Here is a 25508-nt window from a genome sequence, read left to right as displayed (position 1 = left end):
TATTCAAAAATCAATATTTCGGAAAATATTCATTTTATGGTCAAAACTTTCATGAGTTTGTATTACTAAAAGTTTACATTGTAATTTTACCAAGAATAAAAAATATTATATTTTATCCCTTTGTTTAAATAAATTCGTGCTAAATTTTTATACCATTTATATGAAATATACCAAGGTATACTAAGTGTAGTGCCAAATTTGTAACGCTTAAAAATATTGATACTATGAACAAAATTTTGGTATAGGTGTTCATAAAATCACCTAATTAATCCATGTCCGGTTGTCTGTTTGTCTGTCTATCGGTCTGTCATCACGATTACGCAAAAACGAAAAGAGATATTAAGCTTGTTATAGCGTGCTTAGGACGTTAAAAGTGAGGTCGAGTTCGTAAATGAGCAACATATGTCAATTGCGTCTTAGATCCGTAGGACCCATCTTGTAAACCGTTAGAGATAAAACAAAAATTGAAGTGTAAAAAATGCTCCTTATAAAAAAATAAGCAACTTTTGTTTAAAAATTTTTTCGTGAACATCACTGTTTACCCGTGAGAGCGCAAATTATGCGCAAATTGTATAGTATGTATTATATGGGAATATTAGTTATATATGTGTCACATGTATATATGTGTAATGTGATAGAGTAATCAATACTGTCTATACATGGTATATCAACAATTAACTCAGTCAATTGTTTGTTTTCACTTGTTTTTGAAATATTCCGGCTGCTAAAATAATTCACAATTAATCGCGAATTGTTGTTTTTCAAAACAGTTCTGTTATGCCGTTACAGCTGAAAAACTGTAACTAAAAGGTATACGTAATAACTCCATGAAAAATATCAAATTAAAAAATGGGTAGATTCAGGTACTAAGTAATAAAAAAAATTATGATACTACTAAGCTAACTTTGATTAAAAAAAAATGTTTGTTTTGATAAACTCAATAACTACAATCAATTTGAAGCTTTTGCTGGTTTAAATCGTCATAATACAGTTCCGCTTATTATGAATTATAATTGCAGTTAACTTTTGTTAAGTCATGACATAAATTAATGCGTAATTGCTTTAAAATATTTTAAACAAAAACATTGATTAACATCTGTGGTAATTCCGTTATTTGTAATAACACATGTACCAAGTTTTTTTATTTCTAATGTGAAACAAATACAAAGCGACTCAATTTTTTTTTAAATGATAGAAATACAGAGCAACTCAGTTTTTAAATAACTAAATGTTTTGGGATCAAATTTTACACAATGTTCCTTAAAAAATTTATTGGTTTTTTCACAGTAGAATTTTAGCAAATATGAAAAAAAACCGAAAAATGAAATTTTTAAAAAAATAGTATGTATAAAAAATGTAGTAGGTCATCTCAGAGAAATAATTTTTTTTTTAAATTATTTATCGCTTTATTCTCAAAGGGGTACTCCCTTTCATTGCAAATATCTCAGCTTCTATTGCAAATACGTTAAAAGTTATCAGAAATGATTTGTAGAAAATCTTGATATCTACATTTTTTATTTAAAACTTTTTTCCATATCTTCGTATATTTTCTAAATATTTTAAAAGTGATTTTGGGAGAGTTTTAACTTTTTTTCTACCCCTTTGATAGAATTTAATCATTTTTAATCCATGTATACTTCTTTATGTCAAAACGAACTTAATTCAAAAAATGCAGGCTTCCAATTTGAATGGTTGGTAGTTTAAAAGTTCATTTTATTGGACAATGTTTGTATGCGTTGGTCCTAATAGTCGATAATCCGCTAATAATTCCAAAGAATATTGTTCACTGTAGCTATTATATCGTTATAATCGATGTTGTTATAGCCGATGCATTTATATAAACGTTTGTATGAGAATTTAACTGGGACCATCATCAATTTTGTCGTTAAACCCGGTTTTGACTGTTTATGCCAAAATTGACGTTTTTTTCCTTTAAGGTTTTTCTGGAAAAATCCTCTTCCCCTTTTTCACATGCTTACCCTCCGCCAACTATGAATGGGGTTGAACCAAATATCCTACCACCCCACGAATGTGTTTGAATTAAATTGGGATAAATAAACCTGCTAGTTATTTTGCCTAACGTCACCCTCCAAATATTATCAGATGGGGTTGGCATGAAATTAAGCACTATATAGACGAACAATTCGAAGCTTTCTATCTTTTATTGTCTTGGAGAAAACTATGAAAACTTTCTTTCATACGGTGGACAATCTTTTTTACGTTCATTCTTTTATGATTTATGCTATTTAATACTGTTTGACTTTTTATACTGTTTGTAATTTTTGATTTATGCTATTTAACAATTGGTCATTAATTTCGCTCAATTAATAATTCCATAAAATTTTTTTTTTATGTTTAACCACACACTCTCGCTTAAGAATAAAACATATTTTTGATTCGCATTATTGAAATCCTTTTTAATGATTTATTGAATCATTACAATAAAATAATAAACATATAAATCAATTGTGTTCACATTTTCAAAATTAATAAGAGTAATCGTTTATTCTTATAAATGCTGTTACATAATGGGTGATATTAATGTCACCTTTTTGTCTTTATTATGATTGTTAGAAAGTAATTGTTCAAGAAATATAACAAAAAAGAGACTTGTAGCTTAAAAATATTAGGCACTTGTTGAAGATAAAATAACATGTCAAAATAGCTGCCACGTGGAGTTTTTGCAAAATTAGAAATTGAGAAATAAATTTTTTTTTAAATAACTTTTTCTCCAACAATTTGAAAAGAGAGGGTCAATAGACCTACTGTAGAAGCAGCCCTTCATGCGTCCTAACGAAGCCTTTACTCTGACTACCCCCTGTCAGATATGCTATTTTTTACGATAGGTACGTTTCTGATTTCTACTAGAATTTATATGTTTAAAATAAGTCTAAAATAATTGAAAATAGTTTCTATGAAAAGTATTCACACATTAAGGCAATATTTTTTAGTGGAGGGCAAGCGTAAAGAATTGTGTGAGCAAAACAAGTATAGTAGAGTATTGTGGTTGTAACAGAAGCAACTACAGAAGAGTATTGTGAACAACTGATCACACACTAAGAAATTTGTAAGCTTCCTTTAGTACAGTATTAGAATTATTATACCTCGTTACACTACAAGCTCTTATACTTTTACCGTACCGACGTCTGCTAAAAATCATTAAAAACTAAAAATTTTCATCATCTCGGTTGTTACACTGTGAAGATCAAACATCTAAACAAATTTTAACAAATCAAATGGTATTAGAAATGTGATTGTTCGCACAATAATAACCAATTTTAACCGAAGCTGTAAATTTAATAATATTATTTTTTTACAACGTATTACTTATTGTGAATTTTGAACCTGGTCGCTAATTCCGCCACTGTCTTTTACATATTATTATCATTATTATAGCTTATAATTTTATCAAATGTAATTGTTCCATCATCTCTGATAATAATTAATTGTGAAATAATTGCAGGAGTAGGTTTAAAATATATACATGTAACTTAAAACATTGTCATTATCTTCAGAATATGATAACCGATGTATATCTACCTACATGGAATAAGTAAAGTTAAAATTCGTTATAAAATTAGGAAAAGCGTGAAAAGGGCTTTCGTCAGAGACACCGTTGCACCTTGTACTTCATATATATGAAAAATTCAAAAACTATTAATGCTTGATATTTTCTTATACGGGGTGTTCCAAACCACCCGTCCAGGCTGATTATTCTGAATAGTTTTCAAAAAAAATTGAAACGAAAAAACACGTATCAAATATTTTTTGAAACTCTATCTAACCATACCAAAAACACCCTCCACCCTCAACCCCTGTTAGGGGTAGGGGGTGTAACTTGAAAAAATCAAATGGAAACCCCTATTTTTTTCTGCAGATTTGGATTCTTCAGAAGAAAAGACAAACATTTTGTCTAAGAAATTTTTCCCGATTTTCGGTAGATCACGCTACAATCGACAAAAATCGTTCTTTTAGATTTGGCATTAGAATTGCAGTTCAAGTGAAAGCGAGAAAAGTTTTTTGAGTCGAGAATAGTTATTTTCAATTTTGTTTTTGTTTTTTTGAAGAAAAGACTATTCTGTTTTTGTTTTTCATATTTTATTATGATTTAGAAAAATTATTTTTGTAAAAATGTTTTTTTTTATTTTGGAAAGTCTGAAAAAAAATTAAATCTAAAATGATTCATATCTAATTCTTTCTAAGAGCTTTATTTAGCATCCTCCCAATTGTCTAGTGGTTTACCTCAATTACCGCAATTCGACATTTTCGCTTCTCTTTTATTTTCGTTGAATTTCTAACTTTTGTGTTGCTTTTGTTTTGGTTCTGTGTGTTTGTGTTTTTATTTTGATTTTTACTTTTTCGTTTTGATTTTTGTCATTGAACGGCGCAATTCTTATGCCAAATCTAAAAGAACGATTTTTGTCGATTGTAGCGCGATCTACCGAAAATCGGGAAAAATTTCTTAGACAAAATGTTTGTCTTTTCTTCTGAAGAATCCAAATCTGCAGAAAAAAATAGGGGTTTCCATTTGATTTTTTCAAGTTACACCCCCTACCCCTAACAGGGGTTGAGGGTGGAGGGTGTTTTTGGTATGGTTAGATAGAGTTTCAAAAAATATTTGATACGTGTTTTTTCGTTTCAATTTTTTTTAAAAACTATTCAGAATAATCAGCCTGGACGGGTGGTTTGGAACACCCAGTATATAAGTTGATTTACATACGAGCTCTTAAATCCAATTGGAAGTAGTTTTTAATTCTAATTTTCGGATGTTTGAAAAACTTTGCGAAAACGACCCAAAAATTTTAAATTTTTCGCCAGAGCATATATGTAAAATTGTTGTTATGGGTACTGTAAGATATCAAGTAAAGTCGATATGGAGAACTCAGTATCAACAGTCTATGTGAGCTATTCTCTACGGACAGTCATTGTGAACGGATGCTATTACAGTGTAATGCTAAAAGTAATAATGATAATAATCTTCATTCAAATAGGAAAAAAAGTAGTCGTTGTTGAATTATTGTATTGTAAATTGATTTTGTTTAGATTATTTAATGTAATACTTCTGTATTAAGCATTCGAGTATAGAAAAGTTTCCAAAGAATTCATCTACTAGTGTTTTTATTTTATCGAACCTATGCGAGGTATAACGTTACTATATTATGAACATTTCGGTATGCTCAAAAACCGATAGTTAAACTTTGACTACAGAAATATTTTGACGACAATTGACACATTACCTCACAACAAAATTGGTAATTCATAATACTTATCACAGTGATTCCATGTTTGTGTACTGTTTATATACGGAATTGATGTTTTATAAGAAGGCAGATGTTTTACAGAGTTCATTTCTAATTGGAAAAATTATCAAAGATATTCCAGGAAAGCTAAATGAAGGAGTAATAATTGCTTTAAACTGATCTAGTAGATAGCAGATGGTCACTAAAATCCTCGAAACGTGACTTTTTTCTCAGAATAAAAAACTTTTACTACGGAATCATAAAATAGTGTAATTTAATCTACATTGGTAGTTGTATAGCATGCATCATCTTATTAATAAGAAGACTATTTTTATAATAAAAATAAAAAACGTTGATAATAAATTGATGTTAAAGTTATATCTTTTATAATGAATGATTAAAATATTACATTTTATAATTGCACAATTTATCAATTATAAATACATCACCATCACATATCATCATATTATGTTTTTATTATTCAATAAGATATTTATTTCTGTAGAATTAATTGTACATTTTAGCTTGGACAAATAATAGTTATCGAGATAAGAACAACAAATATCTCATGAGTCAGAAAGTTCACTCTGATTTTCGTGATTTTATCTGGACCCCTTTTATATCGCAAGTAAATATTTCAACATTAAAAAGCAAGCCCACCTTTTCAAATTGTACATCGGTAGTTTTTCTCAAAAACAATCTAGATGTTTTCTTTGAGTGACACCTGTTTTTTATTAAAATTCTGGGATGAATTTTGTACATTTTATACATTCAATTTGTATTAGTTTGTCCTAAAAATGCACTAATGAGATCTCAAAGAGATATCAGACCATCGCTATATCTCATAGATTTTGAATATGGAAATAATAGTGATTTAATAAGATTGGAATCTCTAAATTATTTTGTTTTACCATTTGGTGCCTCAAATATGGTGGAAATGGTGTTACAATAATTGCGAACTTGTAAACTGGCAATAGATTTTTGTGTGGGGAAAAACTCATATAAATAAGAAATCAATATAATAAACTATGTATTCTAGGATATCGCACGCAAAAAAATCCTTGAGCCCTAAAAGTGTGCTGCGTGGTAAATAAGCTTTTGAGTCGATGTAGAGCATATTCTCTCATAGGACATATATATGGCAGATCAGACTTTTTCTAGGTAAGGGAAATTAAGGGGCAAATAAAAATTAGTAAAAATTGATAAAAATATCTGTCTCTTATCAAATATGCTCTCTAATCATCGCACAAACGTAACATATTGCTGGCAGTCCCCTTCTCCCTCCGTCCAAACGCCAGAAAAAGGATCACATACTTTGATTGATATTAATCGAGAAGGGAAGGGGGAATATATCTGCTATCTGCAGTATGTAATGTTTGAGGGATTATTAAGGAGCTTATTTTGGTATTTAAATTTATTATACTTATACCTATTCGAAATTACAGGTAAGAAAGGTGATTATACTTACTCGAATCTTTGTATTTTGAAGTTTGCTTGCTTTTAAAACTTTTTATGTTTTAAAATATCGTTCAAACTATTCTAAACACCAGTCAAGATATCCAGATATGGTAGGAAAACGCCGAATTTTAGGTCTTTTTACCCTACTTCTTACAACTGTGTACTGAATAATCAGTACTGAATAACAAATAATTAGACCGAGGCTATTTTGTAAATTCAAAAAGAGTTTTAATCAATCAGGTTTTTTATGTAAAAGCACACAAATATCACAGTCTCTCTTTAGATATGTCGAATGAAAGCTTCCTTCTTATTCTTGATTGAAACGATTTTTCCACGATATAATATTCTACCTGTTTAAATGTAATTAATCCAGTTTTATTTACAAAAGTTGTATTTCTTTACCGATACAAACCTACTTCAAACATTTATTTTTTTTTCTTTCAATATTTAGTTTGATTATTTCATTACTTAGGTATTTTAATATAATGGGAAATAATCTATAATAAAACGAATATTTACTTTTTAATAATACACTCCTTATACGCGATAAATATTTCCTAGCATTTTAAAATGTATAATTAATCGTTTTTCTTTGAAATATATTATATTAAATATTTTTCTATAAATAGTGAGTAATTATGTTCGAGTTATCATTGAAATAATTCTCTAATTTTGCTTCTTATTATTTGTACCGAAAATTATAAATAGGATACCTACTTTAAATAGAATTTGACTATGAAAAAATTATAGCAATTTAAATATTTTTTATGTTATTTAAATAGGGTACCTGTACCTATTTGCATTACCTTTCTTATATGTCGCACAAATATACAGAAAGTTCAATTTTCATCTAGGCATATAAATATCACGAGTATGACAGAGTACATATGCCTAGATGTAAATCGAACATTCTGTATAATGCAAACATCGTATTCCATCCATAGACAAGTCAAATAGGCTTGCAAAAATTGAAATTCTGTTTTACTTTGTTAGCTGGTATGGCTATTTGACTCACCTTTCTGTCTTCTAAGATGTTTGTCAATCATAAGTAAGATCGTACCTGTATATACTGTGCCTATACATATTAAACAGGAGTAAGTTAGACCAAATTTTAGCATTGATCTGAGGAACTAAATATTGTTACAAGTTTTCACAAAATCACCTGAATTGTTTTTACTTAAATTATATACCGTATAATATTTTCCTTCAACTAAGGTCATGGATCTTTGGGGCTCCAAAAAATTATAGATTTGCGATAATGTCAGTAGGAGCAAAGTTTTTAAATAAGTAACTCTGTTAGTTGTTAATTTCATTCGTATTTTTATTAATATTTTTGGTAAAATTGATGGCATAAGTTGGAAAAACGAGTTATCACGATTCAAGATATAGGCAATGTATTTTAACTGCTTTACCATATTCGCACCTTGTGGGAGTTTTATTTAGGCGTTTGTATGGTAACGATACACTACTTTAATTATAGAATTGTATGGATGCATATATAATAGTATGGATTGCATTTATGACTTATATTGAGAATTTAATATTATTGTCTCACAAATTTAAGAAAATAATTATGTTAATATACATTTGAAAAATAATATCTGTGCAATTTGATTTCTTATTTTCACAATGCATTAAGTTTAATTAATTGGTGTTTTTCAATCATTTTAATTTGACATTTTCTATAACATTAACATGTAAAGAATTGCAAATTAGTCATAGCACGCTCCTTTGTTGCCAAAATTTTTCACTGGAAGCGCTAGCATTGCTTTTATTGTCCCTACCATGATTACGCACACAACAAATAAGATATCTAAAATTAAACGTTAAAATAGAGGTTATTATCAAGTGAAAGCGGGTGGAAACTACGCAAATTGAGTAACTTAAGACAATGCACAATTTTGTTTAAAATTCCTTTTAAACCAATAATATGAAACAGTAATATTATTTAGGAAAAAAATTACACATAATTGACTATTGTTAGAAATGACTAAACTTTAATTCAAAAAAATACCTCATTAACTGTTATTGATAATTAATTATATATAAAATTTAAACATATTTATTTAAAGAGCGTGTTAAGAATTTTATATTTGCGCAGCTTATTTAGAATTCAATCAACCATCAAAAATTTTTTTTGTTTGTACATTGAAAATGATTTGGTGACTTATAGCAAAAATAAATACAATAGAAATTAATTTTAATATAAAAAGCGGTCAGTTATTATTAATTAATTTTTTAATAGCAAGTTATGGTCTTTATTCAGAAAATCGAAATAAAAAATTTTATAAAAGCTTCAACTTTCAAAGAGTCTAGAATGATGTACCATTATTGCTTCTGATATCCCGTATCATCCAGGTAATCTTCAAAACTTTCTAGAACATTCTGTAATAGTTTTCAAAAATTTTCAGCTATTTGAATAAAATTGAGTCCAACATCAACGTCAAATTGTGAAAATGATCGACAAAAAAGTTCACTAATATCAAAAAGTTTATTAATTCCAATCAAAAGTCGATATCTCGAGATATACATACTAAAAGTAATTCCCTTACCTTTTTTTAAATAAAACTCTGGATATAATTCTTTAATGATAAAAAAGAACGGGAGGTGTCGTGGGATACCTGGTTGGAACTATGTTCATATCGTATCTTCGTACATTATAAATGTAGCGCTTCATTTGTTACTCAAATTTGTTTTGATTTTTTTGCTGCTTTGAATGATTGATTATGCACATATTCAATTTTGTAACATCATTTTGTGTTTTTTTTCTTCTGTTTATATTTTTTTAAATATTCAGCGCGACTAGTAGTCGATTTTCTATAAAAAAAAACACAATTCCACAAGAAAAAATGAAAATATACAACAAGATAAAAATTTTTTGAAAATACAAATAACTGTACTTGCAATATTATTTTTGTAGTGCGCTACCTTGCAGGTTTAGTGTAATTAGTTCCTCGTAAATGCTTTTTGTTTATTTTTCTCTCTCACGATACTGTTTGCATTACTGTGCATTGTTCATTTTAGGTTAAATTTATTTTTTTCTTCATTTTTGCTCACACCATACTGTTTGCATATCTGTGGATTGGTAATTGTAAAAATTTAAATAATCATTTTATAACTTATTATTTTGAAAATGACAAGTGAAGTTTACAAAATTTTAAAAAAAACCCTACTAATTTTTCTGGCACGGATCCCTAAAAACGTACTTGAAGCATATCTATGAAAACTCTTCATTAAATTACCGTTTTCCTTAAAGGTTTTTCTAAACTGAACCAATTTTCAAGATCATCGCCAATCTTTTAGTTTTTCCGGGTACGGATCCCTAAACTCGCATGTGAAACATGCGCTAAGAGCACTCTTCATTAAATTACCTTTCAAACGAAACAAAAAAAATAGAAATGAGTTCATCCGTTTGGGCGCTACGATGCCACAGATGACAGACACACACATAGCAGTCAAAGTTATAACACCCCTTTTTTTGTCCAGGGCGCAGGGGTTAAAAATACTTATGATATACATAAGAAAGTTATAGATTCATCTTTTGATTATCATATCCTCCATGAATTGTTATTATTTATTACTAGTAATAATTTTTTTTGCTGAAGGAAACAGAAATTTAAAAAAAAAAAAAACCATAAAACCTTGAACACAAATTACACTTACACTATTTCATAATAATATATTAAATGTCAAAGACCTTAATACTTTTTAATCATATAATAATAAATAATATATTGATTAAAACAAATAATATTAATTATAAAATTTTTACTTAAACAATTGACTTTGTGTTCGAATCAAGTACCTATATTATTATATTTCCTAGTTTGATTCATTTTATAATGTTTATTTTTTGTATCCGCAAAAAAAAAATTACTGTTATTATTAATTGTTTTTTAATTATTATTACTTACTGGTTCTTTAACAATAAAATCTCAAACAATGTTCGTAACGTGTTTTTTTTTTTTTTTGATCGATGATTAAAAAATTTTTGTTAAATGTCGATAACCCAGAATTCTATAAATAACAAGTGAAAACAATTGACTGAGTTAATTGTTGGAATCCCATGTACCTATAGACAGGGTTGATTACTCTTTCATATTACACATACATAAATGTCACACATATGTAACTGATATTCCCATATAATACATACTATATAATTTGCGCTCTCACGGGCAAACAGTGATGTTTACGAAAAAATGTTTCAAACAAAAAATGTTTGTTTATTTTTTTATAAGGAATATTTCTTACATTTAAACTTTTGTTCTATCTCTAACGGTTTACAAGATGAGTCTACGGACCCAAGACCCATTGGAGCTAGATTGCTCATTTACGAACTCGGCCTTACTTTTTACGTCCTGAGTACGCTGTATGGGTTCACAGATGGACTAATTAGGTGATTCTATGAACATCTATACCAAAATTTTTTTCGTAGCATCAATATTTTTAAGCGTTAAAAACTTGGGACTAAACTTAATATACTATGTATATTTCATATATACATAGTATAAAAATTTTAATTTCTTAAAATCTACCAGTTTTTAATTGATATTCGAATTTCTGATTAAGCTTCTAATACAATAAATTAGAAATTAAGGGTATAAAAGAACTATCAGAGTAATTAATTTAAAATAGAATGTACACATAAGTATGTAATGAACCATTTTCACTAAAAATAAAACTGTTTCCTTGAAGACGTATTTGCTACGCAATTTTTAAGCCTGTTATAGACCTTGCACCGAAACTTGCCAAAACCAATTCTTTATATTTATACCGTTGAAATCTCAAGATCCCAAGTTGATAAGGAAGTTATTAATTATTATTGTTTTAGCAAAAAGAAACTAATTTTGTTTTTTATTTTTTTCAGGCGGAGCTCTCAAGACCATTTATTTGTAATTTCAATATAAATACTTGATTTAAAGGTATGTTTATAACCTTATGAATTAATTTCTTGATTTTAAATTGAAACAATTGTCTCAAAATGGCATTTATTCAAATTTTTAGATTGAATGCGTATCGAACAAACATATCAATACAATTTTTGTGTCGCCTAATTATGACGGTTGTAAAATGCTGAATAAATAATTTTTAAGTTTAAAATGTTTGTTTGATTTTTGACATTTTAAGACATTTTTTTTAAAGTTAGTAATAGCAAGGGAAATTTACAAAATTAAAAAAAAAAAAACACCCGACCAATTTTTCGGGTACGGAACTCTAAACTCGCCCTTGAAAACTATTTAAGAACACTCTCTATTAAATTACCTTTTTCCGTAAAGCCTTCTTCCAAGTGAACCGAATTTGAAAATCATGACCTATTTTATAGTTGTTTCGGCTAAGAACACTTTCCATTAAATTACCTTTCAAACGAAACAAAAAAATCAAAATCGTTCCATCCGTTTAGGCGCTACCATGTCACAGACAGTCAGATAGACACACATACTCACTTAGCGGACAAACTTTTAGTTCGAGGGGTTAAAAAACAGGTATTTATATCAATTCAATATAATAAGGAACCTTGCCCATTCCTTATTAAAAAATTTTTCGCTATTTTCAGCGATAATTACATAAGTTATTGAGTTGATGGCCTCGAAAGTAAAAAAGGAAACTGATTTGGCTCATTATAAAAATACTAATTTGATAGAATCTAATCGAATTCATTTCTTTTTTATATAAAATTATAATATGAAACAAAATTTGCTAGTACCTTCAAATTTTAATAAAATTTATGGCTGATTTATGGCTGATCTTTTTGCATTTTTAAAATTTCTTAAAATGTGATAATACTCTCATACTAAAAAACAAATGCACATGTCAATGCACTTAAAATGATTTTAGTACTTTAAAATGAATGTAATCGCTGTAGTTTTTTTAAAAATATTTCAGGACATTCACCCATATTATTTATTGTGCATGATGCATGCCAAAGCACTTATCAATTTTCATGATTGAAACAAATATTTTTTAACTGTTATAAAATTGGCGTCGTCTCTTGTCTTATTTGAATTATAATCTTGTCTTATAAGTGAATTTATTTTTTTTTCAAAATCAATTAATTATTTTTTAAATGTCAATTTGTCAAAATTGTATTTTGAAAAAAAAAATTTGTTTAATCTTGGAATATTTTATGTGTCTTTGTCTACTTTATCTACGGCGTCGCAGATTTCAGGATGTTTCTTTACTAGCTTTGGTAATTTGGAAAACTTTTCTATAATGCGGAGCATTGAACAAAACTATTTGTTATAAAATTCAATGTATCCTGCACCTTAAACTTAAAAAGCAAACTCTAACCCTTTTTAAGCTCTAACTCTTTTTCTAAAATAAAAGTCGACTAAATTTTTCCTTATTATCCAATATTGTTTTATTAAACACGTCTATTCAAAACTAAACCATAAAGGATTCAAAAATGCGTTGATATGTCAGTCAGTCAGTTTGTTATTTATTTATTCTTTTATAAGTACCTACTTATAAACACAAAATAATGTATCGTGTTTGCCTGATTGTAGCATTGCAATTCTAAACGCTATCGATTAATGTACGTTTTTTTCATTTTTGATTTAAGCGTATGTTTAATTAATAATTTTTTATTTACTTAATTTAAGAATTTCTCGGTTTTTAAATTTTGAGAAATTCTCTTTAGAAAATTTGTTTAATTTTTTCCCCTTGCCCCATGCTATCATACTAATTACCTGTTTTGAAGTTTTGGATTAAAAAACAAAGAAAAGTAAAACAAAACGAAACAACGCGTTTGCATGATTTAATGTGTAAAAAACCTATCTTCTGTTCAAATAAAAATTATTACTTACAGAATACTAATTGATATAGCTTGAGGCACCACGTGCACTTGGTTCCACTTCTATAAAATATTTAAGATTAAAAAAAACTAGTTAATTATTTTTGTTTTTATTTTATGATAAACATTTTGTGACATTTCAAATTTTGTACAAATTAGGTAAAAATGTTGTTGTTTATGATATGAAGCAATCGTATTAAATTATTAATGAAAAAAAATTATTATTTTTTTTTTAACTTTCTTTGAGGAACCAACAAAATATGAATTAAAAAACTTAATGTGCAATCAAGATACATAAAAATTAATCGGCATTTATTTCTAATACTGTATTTGTTTGCGTGCCCTTGTATTCAAAAAATGACTTCTATATGATACGATACATAGTGACGAAAAGAGGTAAAATCTTGGCCAAAGATCAATTCTTAAAATGCAAAAAAAGGAACAAGCTTCCCGAATTTTCGAAAATATTTCTAGTACAGTTTGCGAAATGTTGTTTATTGTTTTAGAGAGTAAGATTCGTTTAGATGACCTCTTCGTAATCCAAAAAGGCGATAAAATTTTGGAATAGTAATACTTATAATTTTGACATATAGATGCTTATATCGACAATAAATTTATAAGTTTATTAATTTTCAAGCAAGCTTTCATCCTTCCTTTTTGCCAGCTCAAGAGTTAAAATTCCAAAAATACTTTCCTTCCTTAGTGCTCTTTCCATGTAATTTTCACGACTTTAGGAGTTGTGGCTGTGCTTTGATATACCATTGAAGTCAGTCAGTCATTGTTTTATACATACAGAAAATAATGTATCTTGTTTGCCTGTTTATAGCATTATAGCGATAAACAATAATTTACAATCCAATCTATAAGAATAAGATGCTTATACCGATTAAAAATGTACAAGTTTATGGCATATGGAGAATTCACATTTGACATAACAAGTTTGGTCAAATTTTTGACTAATTCCGTTAGTATGTGATAGTTTAAATAAGTATCGATATAATAATATATATAGTAATGAATAATTAATTATATAAGTGAAAATTTAATAATTTATACAAAATCGATTAAATTTTTTGGTATGAAATAAAATATTATAATAAATATTATAACTAATAATTTTTTTTCCACTGAAATCGTATACATTCCTTTCTACATATTAGGGGCTTCAAATAAAAACTACTGAAGATATTGATTGCAACTATATTATTTTTGTCTAATAAGTAACTCATTTATTATAATAATCTAAACTGAAATATTTGAAAGAATAATATTTTTATCATTTTTCGAGTTAATCGAAGTAATTACTTAATTTTTTAATAAATTCTCAATATTTTGTCCACATTCTGTTTTGAATTACAATCAACGCGAGACTGATAGTATTTTCGTCTTTGAATTTGTCATCACCATCGAATTTTCATATAAAACTATTGTCTTCTTTGACTACTTGTGGGCACTGCACTAGGATCTTAATGATTTGAAACTTGACATAAATACTTTTAAATTAATAATAAATCACAATTTAAAATGTTATTATCAAAGCACAATTTAAAATTTTATCTAAACTAACTACTTCGTGGGTATTTTTTTTATACATCTTGATTGTAACCATAAAATATTACAAATTAATTGTACTATAAGTTTTATTTTTAGAGAAATAAATATTATTAATAATTCATAATAAAAATAATTATTTATAGAACAATATATTTTAATAATAATTGCTTGTTAAATTAAAAATTTATTATACTTTCCAAAAACATAAATAAATATAGTATTGTTCATAAATATTTTCGATTTAAAAACGTTTTATGAACAGTTGTATTCAATGAAATTGGTTTCAATTTTCAAAAAACAAAATACCGTATTATTATTTTAGATAAATGTGATCCATATTGATAAGAATATCAATTCTAGACCAATATCTTTTGAAGTTAATACTTTATTCAAGGTGTTTACAGTAAAATTTTTGAAAAATGTCTGTTTTGAAAAAGAAAATGATCAAAAGAGACTATGATAATATTTTGAGTAAATGAAATTCAATTCAATTAGAATATCGATTGCATTTATATTTTTTAAATATTTTAAAATTTTCAAGCTATATAAACTATTTTGATGTTAAACAAGTATTTTTGTTTTGTAGAACAAAGAAATAACATTACAGAGAAAAATTTGACATAAGTTATTCCGAAAATATGTTTTTTTTCTTTCAAATTAATTTCATCCCCTTCAAAGTAATCCCCTCCCGATGTAATTCACTTATGCCAACGGATTTTCCAATCTTCAAAACACTGGTTGTAGTCAATTTCCGGGATTGCCTTCAGTTCCGTCTTCGCTGCGGATTGAATCTCTTCTATCGAATCAAAACGGTGCCTCCGGAGCGATCTTTTGAGCTAGCTGAACAGCCAGAAGTCGCAAGATCAGGTGGATACGGTAGTTGCGGAACTATATGAGTTATGGACGAAATGATCACGAATTATGAGTGCAGTATGGGATGGTGATTATCGTGGTGTAAAGACCATGAATTGTCATTCCACAATCCGGCCTTTTTAGGCGGATAGCGCTACGCAAATGACGCATAACATTAAAATCATATTCTTTGTTGATTGTTTGGGCGGAAGGAATTCATAATGCACAACAAACGCGCGAAGTTTAAATTCAAATGTCACCTTATTTTTTGGACACAGTATTATATTCGATTCTCTGAACGTGAGCTATTTGTACAAAACCTTGGGTGATTTTCCAAAAAGTTATTAGAAAATGGTCGAAAAAAAAATATACAGGAAAATCTTCTATGTTTTAAAAGACAATACCAACGCTATTGTTTATTGTAGCATTAATTTTCATTTAAATTCCGATAACCTCAACTTGTTTGATCGCAAATATATAATTTAAATTATTTTTTGAAAGTAAATAACTTTATTGTTTAAATATACCTAGTTATGAATAAAATCGTGATTAATTATTGATCGATACTACTTCGTTTATTGCATAAATAAAAGATATATAATATAATAACATTATTTAGTATTGATTGCTTAAGTCATGCAAAAAAAATCTGTTATTCAATGAAAAAAACATTTAACTCTATATTCAGAATAGAGTGGCAAATTCAGACATTTATTTTTAAATGTTAAGAAAATCGATAGAAGTTGGATGTTGTATAAAAAAGAAAATTTAATTGCTTGACGATAATGTGTCTCTGTTTCTGACCTTTTCAATATCATCAAATCTTTTTATTGTTTGATAGAGCATTTTTTGTTGATTATGGTGGAAGTGCAAGGAATAAAATAAAATGCATTGATATGATATACGAACTCTAACAATATGATTCTTCCTTGCGCTCCAATTATACAATGGTAAAAAGATAATCAGTATTATCTTTATTATAATTATTTAAAACATAACTAAAGATTTGATGGTTTATGATGAAGATTTTTTAATATTATAAATCTCCATTCAAGTCTCTGTTAATATTAAAAATATGAAATATGCTAACGAACAAGAAACAAAAGTATTTTAGGAGTGACATTGCTCAGAATCTTGTTGCCCGTATTATTACATTTCCTGTCAAATATTTCAGAATACTCAATAAATTCAGCAGTTTATTGATGATCATAACTCAATTTTTTTAAATGAACAGTTGCTCAATAATGTTAGCCTTCAATATGAAATAAATTCCACAAACTTTCTGCTATGAAATAAGATACAGAAACGGGTGTGTTTCAATATTATTTTGCCTTCAATTTTGTTAGAATCCAGGGCATTTAACCACGAATCATAACGTTCTCATTTTCTTTTTTTCCATTTTACAGCGATAAATTGAGGCACGACTTATACATGTTGAAACATATCACTTTCCAAGCATTAATCCAAGAAGGTTTATGGGATTTGTTTTGTTTTATTTATGTTAATATTGCATAAGAATTAAAAAAAGGTAATGCATTGCATATCTTATATATAGAGGTCGTATGAGTGTTTTGCATGATCATTATAAACAGCATTTATACAAATATCTTTTTTGTTTTAATATGTGAATAAATATGTCTCTAAGCAAGTCTATTAAACTATGCTGGAAATTTTTAACGGTTATTTGAAACATTTGACTTTTGATTGTATGTTGAATATCCTAAGTAACGGAGATATTTTGGCAAACTGATCAATTATAAACGTTGTAAAGAAAAATTTTGCTATGAATATGTGGGTATATGAATCTTCACAAAAAAATTCGATTCTAGCTATCTCTTTTTCAATAGCGGGATTTAAATCTAAATAATTCCTTCAAATTTCTCATAGAATTTTTTCGTGATTTGAAGTTTTATCCTAATTAAAAGATACCTTTGGAAGATTTGAAAGATACCTAGTTAAAAGATAACTTGGATGTTGTTATAGCAAGTAAATATTTCTTGAGTAAATGATTTTAATTATTAATTAAAGAATATTAGTTTGAATGCTAAAAGAACCAAGCCAAGAAATTTACTTTATACAAGACAATATTTACTTGCTACTTGTTAAGACCTTTTGCTAGTACTTTAACTGTTTTTTGACTGTTTTCTCAATAAACGGAAAAAGTGTATAAAAATAGATTAAATGCATTAACAGATATTATATTGAAACTTTTTTCTAAATTTTATGACTAACGTTATTATTCACTTGAAATATTTAATTCCTTTATTTATTATTGCTTCAAAGAATTCTTCGAATGTCAACTTGTTTTAATAAAACATCCTGACTTCAACGAATTCCATATTTAATAATTAAACAAATCCGACCATTAAAATCATCATATCAAATTGTGTAAAATGATATTGAAAATCCATAAATAAACAAATATGTAATAAATGGCAAATTTTATTTATTATAAGGTGTGTCTCAAATAGTATGATCACGTTTTACTATTGTATTGGCTGTTAATCAAGTCATTTTAATTAAAATTTGAGTTGATTAGCCGGATTTTAATTTTTTTTGTCCTCCGTATAATCTATAAAGTAGGGCACATATTTTTAGAATGAAATTTCCCGAGAATCTTACCCTGAATATTTTACTGACTTGAAAACCCGTTTTTACTTTTTAACCGTAGACTAAGTCATGAAACTCTTTATAGCAAGAGTTATACTACCCACACAAATTAGCAACAAATAATAAAAATTTTTCATATACCTCGGTAACTCGAATCTCGTTAAGTCGTAATCCTCGTCGTTAAGTCGAAAAATATTGCCATTTCCTTCCGCTGAATCTCTAAATACGCTCTATCTCGAATTATTTAGACTTTGTAACTCAAAACAAAATTTAATTTTTTTGCGAGGTATTGGTATTACATTTGTATACACTCTGTAATTCGAATTTCAGAAAGTAAACTCCGTAAGTTTTTGCAACTAAATTTTACTGACTTGAAAATCATATCTTTCTTAGTTGAAATTTTAGCAATTGAATCCTCTGTATTTCGAAGTACTTGTTATGTCGAAAACTCATTTGCTCGAAATTTTTTACATTTTCCATGACGTTCGAGTTATAGTTAGCGTCTAATATTAACGATTTTTTGAAATCGAAATTTATTCTAGTTAATATTTTTGAAAAATTCTTTCAAGGGGTTACTTCTTGCGAATAATTTTATTACTAAAATAAAGACTTAAATTTTGTTTGTTTAAAATGTGTTGTAAAGCACATCTGCTACAGTATTCGTGTTGGATATTCCCGTATTCTCATGGCTCAGCTTGTACTTTTAAATTATAGAATTACTTTTAATAATTAAAGAGGATGGATTATATTATTAATGTTTCTATATTATTATTTATTATTATGCATAATTAGCAGAAAGTTCATTAATAATATTTAAAATTTATGACGTTATATCAGTATATATTTAAAAAATTATCTGTACATACTTCATAGAATTCAAATTTTGCAATCTTAATAAAAATTAAATTTCAAATTACCCTGCACAAATTTAATGAAATTCGACCTTGGCCAATAACTTCTAAACTTCAATCTTCATACCATCATGATTAAAAGTTCCGATTGGCTCAACTCTAGTCTACAAGTACTTTTCAATAGCAAATAATCGTTTGATTTCCGAATTAAAAACTTCTGTAGAATGTCTTCATCTTCAGAATTAAATAGTTTTATGGAGATTTCTAAACGTTCGATCCCGATTTTTTAATTTTTGAAGTTCGTTTTATTTATTTATTTTTACTTTCAAAAAAACAAACTTGAAATGGGTGTGTCTTTCAATTACAATATTTGTATAAGACAAATAACTAACCTGGATTAGTTTATCACATAAGTATTTAATATATAAATTTCTTGAATATTGTTTGCGTAAAATTCTCTTACCCAACATTTCGCCCAGCAGCAGTAAGTTATTCTCAACCTAAATTGAGAGACGATGTTGAGTGTATATGGATTCGAGATGCGCAGTCAATGTGGGTTTTCAACAACCCCACATATTTGAAGCTGGGGGAGATAAGATCACCTGGTGTTAATATAACGACAAATATTTACTTAATTTATAATTCTATTTTATTAAAATTTTTTAAAAGAATATTTTTAACGATGACTGTTTTTCATCTTTTTTATGAAAAAACACCTATTATTCCCACCCCTCGTTTGTCCTTGAACGTAAATCTTATTACTACTCCATTTCATCTCAACTACTGGGAAAAACATAGACATGCTGTCATTATTTATTATTTACTGGGAACAATGAGTGAACTATGTAAATACATACGGTGCCTTCTGTGTAAAAGATTTACTCGAAGACCTGAGGTTCACTTTGCCCCGGTTTCCTTTACATTATTTTTATTACATTGTAAAAATAATTATTCTATTAGATAGTGGCAGAAACTATATTGTCATTTATTAATACTGATAATTAACTAAATTGTAATTCAAAGTAAAAATTTCAAGTAATAATTAATAAAGTAGATATTATCGACGCATTTTTATTTGCGATAATACCTACATTCTAATATAAGTATGCCTTTTGTAAACATATTCTAAATAGTAAAAAGTTATAAAAATTGTTTTTATACTTTTATAAACAAAACGATATATTTAAGTTTTATGTGAATTTAAAATTTTAAACATGTTTATCAAGTTAGGAGTGTTGGGAAAAAAATGCAAGACTTGAATATTTAATTTATTATTTATTAAAATTTATTTTTTGTTGTTGTCTTTATAGGTGTAGGGCCAAGTGTAGCTTTCGTTACAAAGTATCTGCAATGGACCCTGCACAATGTTAAAAAAATACTATAAATTGGCGTTAGAATGTAATATTCCGTATGAAGCCAACTTAAAATTACAAGTCGAGTATAAACGGGCTATCAATACCATATTTTAATACAATAATAGAACATAAGTAGAAAAAATACAATACCTAAGTAGAATTTATGAAAATACCCATTTTTTTAAAATTGACCAACTGACAGAACCATTTTTTCATCGGTTTAGACCTATTTTGTTGCATGTGATCCTTTGAGAAAGAATTTCTTTCGAAGAAGCCCTAAAAAATTTTTAATTGCATGACATTCTTTGAATAGACTAATATTGTATTGTGGACGATATTCAAATAAGTGTTATTTGAATGAAAAATGCAAATCAATTTCCTTAAAAAAGAGAAGTCCTCGGTAATAAAAATTTGCGAAGAGGAAAAGTTGTTAAAATTAAAAAGTTATAGATTGAAGTAATCGCGATTATTTGGCTGTACGTGTTCTTGTAGCAAGGAAATATTTCTTCAGTCAATGATCTCAATACTTCATTCAAGAGAATATGTATCTGACTGCTTAAAAATCAAGAAAGCAAATATTTACTTGCTATTATTCTAAGAACATATTTTCTTGCAGATAGTGATTTTTTTCAGTGTAGTAAATACTACGCCTAGCCCAAGTCCTATTATTAAAGTTTATTGTACAAAGGAAATTAAAAATATCTATAAAAGTATTTCATATTTCCTGTGTGTGCGTCTGTGTAGATGTGATGTGTTTAATTCATTATTTGTTGTATAAACAAATTATATTAAAAGAATTTAAATAATATGGTGAAGAAAAGTTGTAAATGTGAATAATTTTTTTAATTCAAAGATTGTAAGTGAGATTTATAATAATTATGGTTTTTAAATAATATTAATTTTTTTTGTAGTCTATTCAAGGTTTTACTTGATATATTATACAGAGTGGAGAATAACAAGATGTACAATTGTAATGATTTAATGTCATAAGCATGTACAATTGTGTGCATGTGTTGTCATTTTTTCGCCTTTTTAACTCCATAGGGGATGAATTCCCCAAATTCCAGTTTATTCAGTCAGTTTCTATTCAGTATAGATTGAAAATATTGCTAGTATTGGTAACATTTATAAATACAACTTGTTAACTTATTAGTATCAGATGCTTGATTCTGACGCGCTAAGTGTCTAATATTTGATGAAATCGTACCTTATTCGTTAATATGTATTACCTAATTTGAAATTAGAATTTGACATTTTCTTGACCCGTTTTCCAATATAACATACAGAATTGAATCATCCCTAATAAAATTATTATACAGTTATATGAAAGTGAGTTTGAAAATTTGTTATGGGTACACCGTTTTCCAATTAAAAGTATTTTAATTTGTAATATTCTTTTAGTTTTTATTTAATAAACTAGAAATCTGCATATTTCTCACTGGATCTTCTCCAAGTTTGTATTACATTTCATGTTTGTATTACATTTCAAGAAGATTCCCTCATAAATGAATTGCAGCTACATGGAAATACATCAAATTTCTTTTCCTGTTTTCTTTATGCTGTATATTCTACCATAATTCCCAAACAATACAAGGCACGCCAAAAATGAAGGAAACCTGTATTAAACTGTTCTCTTCCGGTTCGACAGTTTGGACCACGACATTTAAAATGATATTTGCATATAAAATTCACATCAAAATTACGTCGCATATATTATTTTAGGATGTTTAAAAACAAGAAATTTAAAAAATTTCTCCATAAATTAGTTTGTCAAATGTCGTAGTGTAAATTTTTAAAAAGAACAAGTTATTTTTATTTACTAATAGTGTTATAATAATATTATATAGTGTTTTGAGGTTATAGTCCGGGTGCCAAATAACATACACGGTCATTGATTAATACACTTCAGTTAAAAACTATTTTCTAGTTGAGCTTAGTGGTTATGCTTTTCCTGGTGACTTTTTGCATCTCTGACCAATCTCTTTAGGTGTTTACGTAAGGTTATTTTACAGTGGCTATCCTGGGGTGGGACACATTTAGATCAAAGGGTCCGTTGTTATACCGAAAAAGAGGTAGCCCATCTCCAGTCACTACTTCATGAACCATTTGGATTTGTTTAAGAACAGCAAGTGTGCTTTGATGTCAACACATAATTAAATATCGGTCAAAACAATTTTTTACTTTTTTTACTATTCAATTTTACTATTAGAATCACACATACACTGATTTCCATCAAAGTAAAGCTTGTGCAATCGATCAAAAAGTTTCCGAACCAAGAGAACACCCAACTTAGAAGAGTTTTCGTATAAGTTGTTAGAATAAGCGTAAGTAAGCCACACATCGATTTCTAGAAATGAAGTTGTCATCGACAATGTATGTGTATGAGGCACCGGGACTATTAGGTATATGGAATTAAAAGAAAAGAAGTTTTCAAAAATTTTTTAATTATACTTTCAAATATTATAATTTTGACTAAACAAAAACAACAATCTCAATTAAACAGCTCTTCATTTCTACAAAACAAAAAGTAAATATTTCAGTACATAAGTACAGTACATATTAGAAAAATATAAAATAATTGATTATTGAGATTAGGTATAATATTATAATTTGAAAACTGGTTTCATATTATTGACCCCAAAAGTATTAAAATTATTTTATAGTAGCTGTTAGAATTCTTACACCTACAATAGTAATTAGTTTTAATTTATTTCCAAACATTTTACAGTTATTCCACCACTCCCACAAGCATAGTATTACCCGATGTATAGGATGGGCAGTACTCCCCATAATGAAGTAACAATTCTATGTTTTTTTTTTGTCTGACTTTAATAGTATTTTGAATGGTAAATTTGCTAGTTCAAAAAATTGAGGTTTTTCGGTTATTCGTCTGAAAAGATTATGTCTGACAAGTCAAATTCTTAATTCTAAACTTTGCGCTATGAGGATAAAAAGGGGAATAGACTAAGAAATTCCAGTACTAAAGAATAAGTTATAGAGATTAATGATAAACGATAGTCACTAGGTGTTATCTGATAGCTTCAGAGGACAATCCCTTTTTTAGCTCAGTTGGTTAAAGCCTTACCAATTCCGTCCGCGGTATGCATAGGGTAGCGGGTTCGATTCCCGCCGTCGCAATAAAATTAATATAATTAATAGTTGTGATGGGCTGATGTAGTGCATGGTATATGCATGAAAGAGGTGCACTCAACCTCTGAAATTGAGGAGCTGATAAATGAAATTATTAGCGGAAAGGTGGTAAAACACATATATGGTAATCAAAATGGGCTCGATAGCCAATGTGTGTCCTTCGTGAACAGCCAATATAACCTAACCTAACCTATGTTCCAGAATCAAATGTAACGAATTCATATACTGTATACATTTCTTCTTTTGATAATTCATTAAAATTTGGTGAATGGTGACAGCACTTCTCAGTAATTCTTTCAGATGCTGTTTAGCTAATACTGATCAGTGTCTAGATTTCACGAATTTAAATTTCGTTGCAACGAAAATTAACATCTTCAAAATCAATCTAGATTCGGTCGATTACGAACAATTAAGCCACTGTTTATGTTCGTTCGCAAAGTTTTTGATGAGTCATATCATTCTTAATATGGATGGTTATGAAATTTTTTACAACGTTGCACTTAATCTTTCATATTTGTTGTCGGTAATTTAAAAGACATTTTGAAACACATACGGAACGATAATAATTTTTTTAAATATAGAAACACAAAAATGTTATGGGAACTCGGATACATTTATCGAGAGCCACAAATAATCCTTCAAATAGCCGCATTTGGCTCGTGAGCCCCAGGTTGGTCACCCCTGTACTAAATCATAAACAAACTATCACCTCTGCCTCCGGTTCTTGACGTTTAGATATTAAATTATACCTAATTCAGAATAGACTAGCCATTTCAAGAAAACTTATTTTTCATTTAATTAAATTATTCTTTGTCAAAAAACAAAGAAATCACACTCTTTTTTGTGCAGAATTTTAATGCATTACAGCACCACCACATTTATAATATGTAAATTTTTAATCATAAAACGTGATAAATTTTAACAATTCGAAATATAAGTACGCAAAAAATTAGAATATTATTTAATTAATATTCTTTGTCTCTTCATAATAAAACACATACACACATAATTTTTCTGCAAATGTTTGCAAATTATATCATACGCTTGAAGAACATTAAATATTTTTGTGTGTGTATGATATCTAATTATAAATTAAAAATGTAAAATAAGTAGATAGTTTAAAAACAATAGTAATTTGAAACTGTAAAGATAAAATATATAAAGTTTTAAATTCATATTTTAACTTCTGTACACATATTAAACATAAAAAAAGCTTTTAACAAAAATAAAATTGACTTCAAAAGAAAATCTTTTCCAAAATAAATGAATATGCACTAATAAAATAAAAAAATAACGATAATATAAAGTAGTTAAAATTATTGTTAATTTTGGAGTCGGTGTCAGCCAAGGAAACATCTCGGACAGAAAAGTTTGCTACATTAGCTTGGCTGACACCGTCTCCAAAAATAACAATAATTTTAACTGCATTATATTATCGTTATTTTTTTTTTAACTTTTTAGTGCATATTAATTTGTTTTGGAAAAGTTTTTTTTTGAAGTCGGTTTTCTTTTTGTTAAAAGCTTTTTTTACTTTGTGATTTTTAGTGAATCTGAAGTACATTTACTAATTTGTCACTTAAAAAAGAATAATCGAAATCGGTTTGTGTGATATTGAGTTATTGGTCCTCTTGCCGTGCATACTTAA

General features: G+C 27.7%; 1 protein-coding gene across 4 annotated transcripts in view; it reads left to right on the top strand.

Annotated features, from left to right (window-relative positions):
* LOC123299857 (SH2 domain-containing protein 4A-like) overlaps positions 1-25508 on the top strand; it is a 96821-nt gene that overhangs the window by 56497 nt on the left and 14816 nt on the right. Inside the window, exon 1 of one of the 4 annotated variants that reach the window (XM_044882250.1) lies at positions 11604-11623. The exons of 2 other annotated variants lie outside the window; for them this stretch is intronic. The gene's annotated coding sequence lies outside the window, so the exon portion shown is untranslated. Of the gene's footprint in view, positions 1-11603; positions 11624-21455; positions 21570-25508 lie in introns of those variants that run through there. One more of the 4 variants, XM_044882251.1, reaches the window with a different exon arrangement.

Source organism: Chrysoperla carnea, chromosome 5 (assembly GCF_905475395.1).
Source record: "Chrysoperla carnea chromosome 5, inChrCarn1.1, whole genome shotgun sequence".
Lineage (NCBI taxonomy): Eukaryota > Metazoa > Arthropoda > Insecta > Neuroptera > Chrysopidae > Chrysoperla > Chrysoperla carnea.
Note: the sequence above shows the minus strand (reverse complement) of the source record. Positions and strands in the feature narration are given on the sequence as shown.